This window comes from Cryptomeria japonica, chromosome 3 (assembly GCF_030272615.1).
Source record: "Cryptomeria japonica chromosome 3, Sugi_1.0, whole genome shotgun sequence".
In the NCBI taxonomy this organism is placed as follows: Eukaryota; Viridiplantae; Streptophyta; class Pinopsida; order Cupressales; family Cupressaceae; genus Cryptomeria; species Cryptomeria japonica.
The window spans coordinates 247,361,994-247,369,940 of NC_081407.1; positions in this window are offsets into that span (position 1 = coordinate 247,361,994).

Genomic DNA, 7,947 nt, shown 5'->3' on the forward strand with positions numbered 1-7,947 from the left:
AAAACCAGTCAATGGCAGCTCTAGATCACAAAAAAGTAAAAATAAAGGATGCATCTGAGGGTGAAAACCTTTTCAAGGCACCTAAAGATGGGAGACTTGACACTCTTCCAGAACACTTTCATGAGCGATCACCCATATTGATTGAGCCCACTCAATCAATCAACATTGGAATCACAGAAGTAGTCAAGAACATACACCTTGCAGAATCTCTGACAAAGGAGGAAAGATCGACATTTATCATCTTTTTTAAAGAAAAGAAAATTAACTTTGCTTGGTCATATGCCGATATGCCCACAGTTGATCCACACTTAATCATGCATCACTTATCCATCTCTCCAGGAGTTAAGCCAGTCAAACAAAAGCTACGAAAGATGAATCCACAGGTGGCACTCATGGTCAAAGTTGAATTAAAGAAATTATTAGATGTCGGATTCATCCGACCCATCGACTATGTAGAATGGATCTCCAACATAGTGCCAGTATCAAAACCAGACGGCAGCATCAGAATCTACACTGATTTCAGAGATGTCAAAAAAGCCTGTCCAAAAGACGACTTTCCTTTACCCAACATCGACATAATTGTAGACCTCACATTGGGCCATGCAATGCTCTCACTAATGGACGGTTTCTCGGGCTATAATCAGATCAAAATATCCCCAGAAGATCAAGATAAAATAGCGTTCACCTGTCCTTGGGGAACGTACTGTTGGAATGTTATGCCTTTTGGCTTAAAGAATGCAGGGGCTACTTATCAAAGAGTAATGACAACAATATTTCATGACATGATGCACACATTCATGGAAGACTATGTGGACGATCTGCTAGCTAAATCATTCACCAGAGCAGAACATCTTGGCATCCTAACAAAAATCTTTGATCGATTGGAGAAATTCCAAGTTCGGCTCAACCCTAAGAAGTATGTCTTCGGGTTACATCAGGAAAGTTAATGGGCTACATTGTCTCAGCTAAAGGTATTGAAGTGGATCCAGCAAAGGTACAAGCCATTATGGAAATGCCACCACCAAAGAATATCAGTCAACTCAGATCTCTACAAGGATGACTTCAATCAATCAGGCAATTCATCGCTCAACTAGCTGATAAAAGTCTATCATTCAATCATTTTCTCCATAAGAATGTACCTTTCAAATGGGAGACCAAGTGTGCAGAATCTTTTTATCAAATCAAATAGTATTTGATGAACCCACCAGTTCTAGTACCACCAGTCGCAGGAAAGCCCCTTATTCTTTACATTTCAACAACAGATATATCACTGGGGGCACTATTAGCACAAGAAGATCAACAAGGAAAAGAACGAGCCATCTACTACATTAGCGGAACATTGAATGGCTACGAACTCAACTACACATTCATTGAGAAGGCTTGTCTAACAGTAGTCTTCACATCTCAAAAGTTTCGACATTATATGCTAGCACACACAATTAAGCTAGTAGCAAAAATTGATCCTCTCAAATATCTACTCAACAAGGCAGCTCTTACTGGTCGATTGGCTAAATGGGTCATGATTCTCAGTGAATTTGACATCCAATACACAAAACGAAGAGCCATCAAAGGACAAGCAATTGAAAATCAACTAGCTGAAGCATCGCTACTAGGAAAACAAACTATGGAGATTGAATTTCCGGACAGGGACGTTCTTGCTATTTCTACCACACAATGGACTCTATACTTTGATGAATCCTACACTCAACATGGTTCAGGTGCTGGCATTCTATTCATCACTCCTGAAGGACACACTATACCAAGATCATAGAGGCTAATGTTCCCATGCACAAATAATGTGGCTGAATATGAGGCATTGGTTATAGGCATCAAAATGGTCGTAGAATGGAAAATCACAGAGTTAATGGTCTATGGAGATTCACAACTAGTCATCAATCAAATCAACAACGACTATCAAACAAAGGATGACAAGCTACTACCCTACAAATGAATGGTGGATGACTTCAAACAGTATTTTGTACACATCACCTTCGAGCAGATACCAAGGTTGAATAACAAAGTAGCCGATGCCATGGCTACTATCGCTTCATTACTACAAATTCCAGAGCAAAAGAGTTGTTACGAGTTCCTAGTAGAGCAACTGTTCTCCCCAGCCTATGATCACTCTGAATCCCATGTTGTCTATGCCTTAACCGGTTCAGACTCACCTTTATATGGACCTATATACGACTACCTAAAGAACCACATCTTACCCATTGACTTATCCCGAAACCAAAAACGTAATTTTATCCGACAAGCCGCCCGTTATACCCTTACTGCTGATACTTTGTACTGTCGAGGTTTAGATGGTACTCTTCTTCGTTGCCTTGATCGTAATGATTTTGATTCTGCTTTACATGAGCTTCACGAAGGTATTTGTGGAACACATTCAAGTGGGACTACTCTTGCCAAAAAGCTTCTAAGGATGGGATACTACTGGCCTACAATGGAGAAAGATTCTTACCACTTCGCCAAGAAGTGTCCTAAATGCCAGATCCATGGCAATCTGATACATGCACCAGCACAGGAACTGCAACCATTTACAACATCCTGGCCCTTTTGTCAGTGGGGACTAGACTTGGTTGGCAAAATTCATCCTTCATCTTCAAATGGACACAAGTTCATTATAACTGCAATAGAATACTTTACCAAGTGGATAGAAGCAATCTCAATGACCACAGTAACTGGAAAGTAAATTGCGTCTTTTATCCTTAAACTATCTGATCTGCAGATATGGTATTCCAAGTTCCATCATCACCGATAATGGATGACCATTCAAAAACCAAGATGTCCGAGAACTATGTGAACAATTCAAAATACAACATCGGTTCTCTACACCATACTACCTCGAGGGGAATGGTCAAGCTGAAGCATCCAACAAAACAATACTGAAAATTCTCAAGAAAATAGTAAATGATGCAGGCAAAGATTGGCATATCCAACTCAATCCAGCACTTTGGGCATACAGAACCAGCATCCATACACCTACAGGAGCAACACCTTTCTCATTGGTCTATGGATCAGAAGCTATTTTACCGCTGGAGGTAGAAATTCCGTCTATCAGAGTCTCTCTAAAAGGCTTAATCCCAGATGAAGAGTATCGGGTCAATCGACTGCAAGAACTAGAACTATTAGATGAAAGGCATCAGCATGCTTACACTTATCTCAAAGCATATTAGCAACGCATGTGCAGAAGCTACAATCACAAGGTCATCCCTCGCAATTTCAAGGTTGGTGACCTAGTCCTCAAAGAAAATCCAAGAAGTCAACAAGATCGAGAAAAGAAAGGGAAGTTTGAACCTAACTGGTTGGGTCCCTATGTCATCATATCAGTCTATGGATCAGGTGTCTATCAGCTCCCAACCTCAGAAGGAGATGTGCTTGAAGAACCAACTAACAACATTCATCTAAAGAAATACTACACTTGAGTAGTCTAATGCACGTAAAAAGAAAAAACAAGCAAAAAAAAATCAAAAAATCAAAAAATCAAGAAAAAGCAAATAAAAAGGTACAATAAAAGCAACTGGTGAAAACCTGGTAACAGGCGCTATTGTGAAAGAACAACTCTTCCATCTACATCTAGGCACTTGCAGTCAAATACTATCGGCCATCGCCCGACACTTAGCAAATATCCATTCAGGACATACTTAGCATAGTCACTGTCCTAGTCTATCCATATATCCTCTTACCACATTCCACCATGGTTTGGTAATCACTGAACATATCCACATCAAGAGGCACACTCAGCTAGGGGCAATAAATTGTCAAAACTTGCAACACATTCAAGACATCAAAACTATTTGCAAAACATAGAAACATTGCATCCAACAACCAAAAACTTCACTCCATCGCCGAGCAAAACATTGGATCACTAAAACAAGAATCATAGACATACCAAAGATGGATGATTTTATGAAGTACTAAATGTTGCATTATCGCATAAAGTCTTGACTATTTTTGCATTTAAACTTTTTAAATTATTGGATTCTCTGCATTTTCTCACTAAATGCTTCAAAGCTAGAGGTCATGGGGAAACTCCAATATTTTATTAGTCTTTTGTCTAGGAGGTGATCATTTGTACTGTGTAAATACTTGTCTCAAGACGTGATACATCAAATATCACTAAAGACATGATGCCACTTTACGCATACAAATGGTTTAATCTTGTCTGTTTATATGCAATCCGCACTCTGGTCATCCTGGTTCAATTTTACCTTGACGCTTGTGCTATCTTGCAAAAACAAACATCATGTAAATTTTTCTCAAGTCATTATGGTTCAATTATACCATTATGCTTGTATAAATTTTCAACATATCCCAAAAGCAAATCAATGCTCAATGATGATACTTATATCAAAAGCAAATAACATATGGTTATATCAGGATGGCAAATGCAAGAATAAGGATGCTCCAAAAACAAATAAGTTGCATATCATTTTACAAATAGTTGCATATCATTTTACAAATAGTTGCACATCATTATCATAATCATACATCTCATTTTCAAGATACATCTCACATCATTACCAAACCATACATCTCATTTTCAAGATACATCTCACATCATTATCAAATCATACATCTCATTTTCAAGATACATCTCACAGCATATCAAAGCATACATCATGCATCATATCATCTATCTAAGCATTGCATCATCATAAAGTAAAGAAAGAGCACATAGAACATGCATCCATATAACACATCACATGATCAACGAAAATGGTGCCATAAATATATATATATATATATATATATATCTCAAAAATGATCCAAATATACAAAATTTGTCATGTCCGTGCCCAGTACAAGCAAAACAATGATCTAAAAATACAATAGAGAAATCATCTCTCAGGTATGACTATCTCTTGAGGGGGATGGTCTCGCAGCTGATGTCCCAGCTCCTGGATCTCCAGGAGGATCCTGTCTCGAGGGCCTCGTCACGCCTCTACTCTCTGACTGTGTCCCAGTCTCTCAAGATCGACTCGATCTCACCTACGTGAAGCTCTGTACTCTGCGCTCCCTAGGCATGACATCCTTGTACTGGCGTCTATAATACTCCGCCTCCCTCACTCTCGAGGACAACTCCCTCATGATATCCCTCATCGGGCCCCCTACCACCGATCTCTGAATACTAGCTGCCAGCTCCTCTGCCCGACCACGCCATTGTATCTCCGTGTCTCGCTCTAGCGTCAACTGAGTGATCTGACGCTACTGCGCCAATAGCTGTGCCTGCAGCTGCTAAACTATCAACTATAGGGTGTTGATCTGCACATCCTCCACATGCGTCGGGACTCGGACCCGTAGGGGCACCTGTGAAGGGGTACCCCCTATCCCTCTACCTATCCTAGGTGCTGGTGGAGGTAACTCATCAGTCCTCCTCCTCTGTGGTGGCCGCCTCCACTCATCTGTCCCTCCCACTGTTGCCATCACCTCTCCCACTCTCCCCTCCTCCCCTGCTCCAATCCAGCCCTCCTCTCCCCCTGTCCATCACAGCTCGCCAAACTGCTCTCTGCACTCGACCTCCCTCATCCCTACCCCTGTCTCCTCTCCTCCCTCGATATCCTCTCCCCCGCCATCTGCCTCTGCCTCCATCATCTCCATCGTCTCCATCTCCCCCAACATCCTCCTCATCATCGTCAAAGGTCAGCCGCATCTCCTCAGGATCTGATATCCTGGCAACAGCACGAGCTGCAAACAAACCCGCAAACTCATGGGTCATCCCTGCGTCAAGTACCTCGGGAGCATAGTCCCATATCTAAGCTGCTAAGCTAGAGAACTCCTCTACGGCTGCCCTGCTGTCAATAGTGGGACCCCAATCAGGTACATCCTGTCTCCGCTGCACATACAAGCAGGTCCCCTGTGGTATACCCTGTTGCCGACCATACTGCCTCAGCACCTTGCCCACCTAAAATCTCTCTATCACAAAGGGTGTCTGCCCTATCAAAAACTGGCTCATGAACACAAATGACATCTCCAACCCATCCTCTACCCAGACCTCGTAATCTGTATATGGTCGCCAGATGACCGTATCTATATCATCCAAGACCCTCCTCCAATGCTCCAGTTTGCCCAGCTTACGCTGGACAACTAGACCCCTGTAACCATAAGCATATGCCCGCCCAGCAGGCCTGTCTCTGTCTACCAGTGGTCTCGCTACTGGAATGTGCTCCCAGCACCATACCTGTAAAAGTGTCACGCTAGCCGACAAACTGCCGTAACCCAGATACACAACCTCATGCAGGTCCCTGTACAGGGGGGCCAACATGGTTGATCCCCAAGCAAACCTGCAGCCCTGGGTCACCATCTCCTCAAGAACCAATCCCCAACCCATAGAGAATCCCTTTGACCTACGACTAGGACAAAGGAATCCATCGATAAACCCTGCTAGTACTGACGAGAGGGGGGCATAATCTAAATCCAGGAACTCCTACCATGGGATCTCATACCCACATACCGTCTCATCATGAAAAATGCATCGCAGTGCCTCAGTACCACCCTCCTCTGTCTGCTCATAGGGCAATAAAGCACCTGCTACTGGGATCCTCAAAATCCTATAACAGTCCTCTGGAGTGACTGTCATCTCGCCCGTAGCAAAGTGAAAGGTGTTCGTATCACTATGCCACCTCTCTGCAAGCGCTGTCAGTAGACCCCGATTCACAGTGAACCGAGGCATGTCTAGAAAAGATGATAGGCCACATCTCTTGATCACATCTAGGTCAGCCTGTGCCAACCATTGTATCAGTGCCCAAGGTCTGGGAAACCGCTCTTGTGACTGCAACACTCCCAATCACTCCTGTCAAAACGCAAAATGAGTCCAATATCAGTTTCCGCATCCAAACAAAGATATCAAAATCAAAATCACATCAAAAGCATGAAACAATTTGCTCATCTAATCAAGTTCCACATCATATCATATCAACTTGTAACACAACTCAAGTTTTCAAAAACCATATCAAAACTTGTAAAACAACTCAAGTCTCCACATCACATAAACTTGTAAAACAAATCAAGTTTCCCACCAATATCAGCTTGTAAAACAACTCAAGTTTCCAACCCATATCAGCTTGTAACACAAATCAGGCTCCACACATTTGAACTTGAAACAGTGCAAAAACAAATCATGGTTCGATCAAAACAACACATTTATATCTACATCAATAACTTGAAACAAATCGTCAATTATATCAAGTTATATCAACACTCATATTGGACACATTTTCAAAAACATGATCAAAGACCAAGCAAGTGACAAAAATCCATCACCCAGGCAAAACTGACCTTTTCCTATGTAATTTCTCACATTAAAAAATTACTAACTCTTGCAAAAACCCGGCCCATATGCTACAAAAACTTGGCTATGCGCTAAAATACACCCATGCACTACATTGTTTTCTCCACGTGCTATTATGTCTACCCTATACGCTAGACTAGCTCTATGCGCTATTCTTTTTCCTCCATGCGCCACCCAACTTACCCTAGGCGCTAAAACCGACTTATGTGCTAACCTATCCCATGCTAGCACTACCTATTTGACCCTATGCGCTAGGTCTAACCTACACGCTAAATCCCCCTACCCATGCGACCTCTTGCGTACCCTATGCGCTAGGTCTAACCTATGCGCTACCCTTTTAACCTGACACACTACCTTATGTTCATCATGCGCTAACTTGAGACCATGTGCTAGCCTAAAATTTTTATGCACTACCCTATTCAATTTCGGACGCTACCCTAAAATTTATACCCTATGCGCTACCTAATTTATCGCATGCACTAAAATACGACTTCTACGCGCTAAAGCATTAAAACCGAATTTCAAAAATAAAAAAAAAACCAAAAATGATCAAATAAAAAATCAAAAAAGGGTCAAAAGCGTTGACTTACTGGTGGTCTGTATGTGGCAGGTCTCCGATACCTCCGAACGCGCTCAAAATGATGCCTAGAATA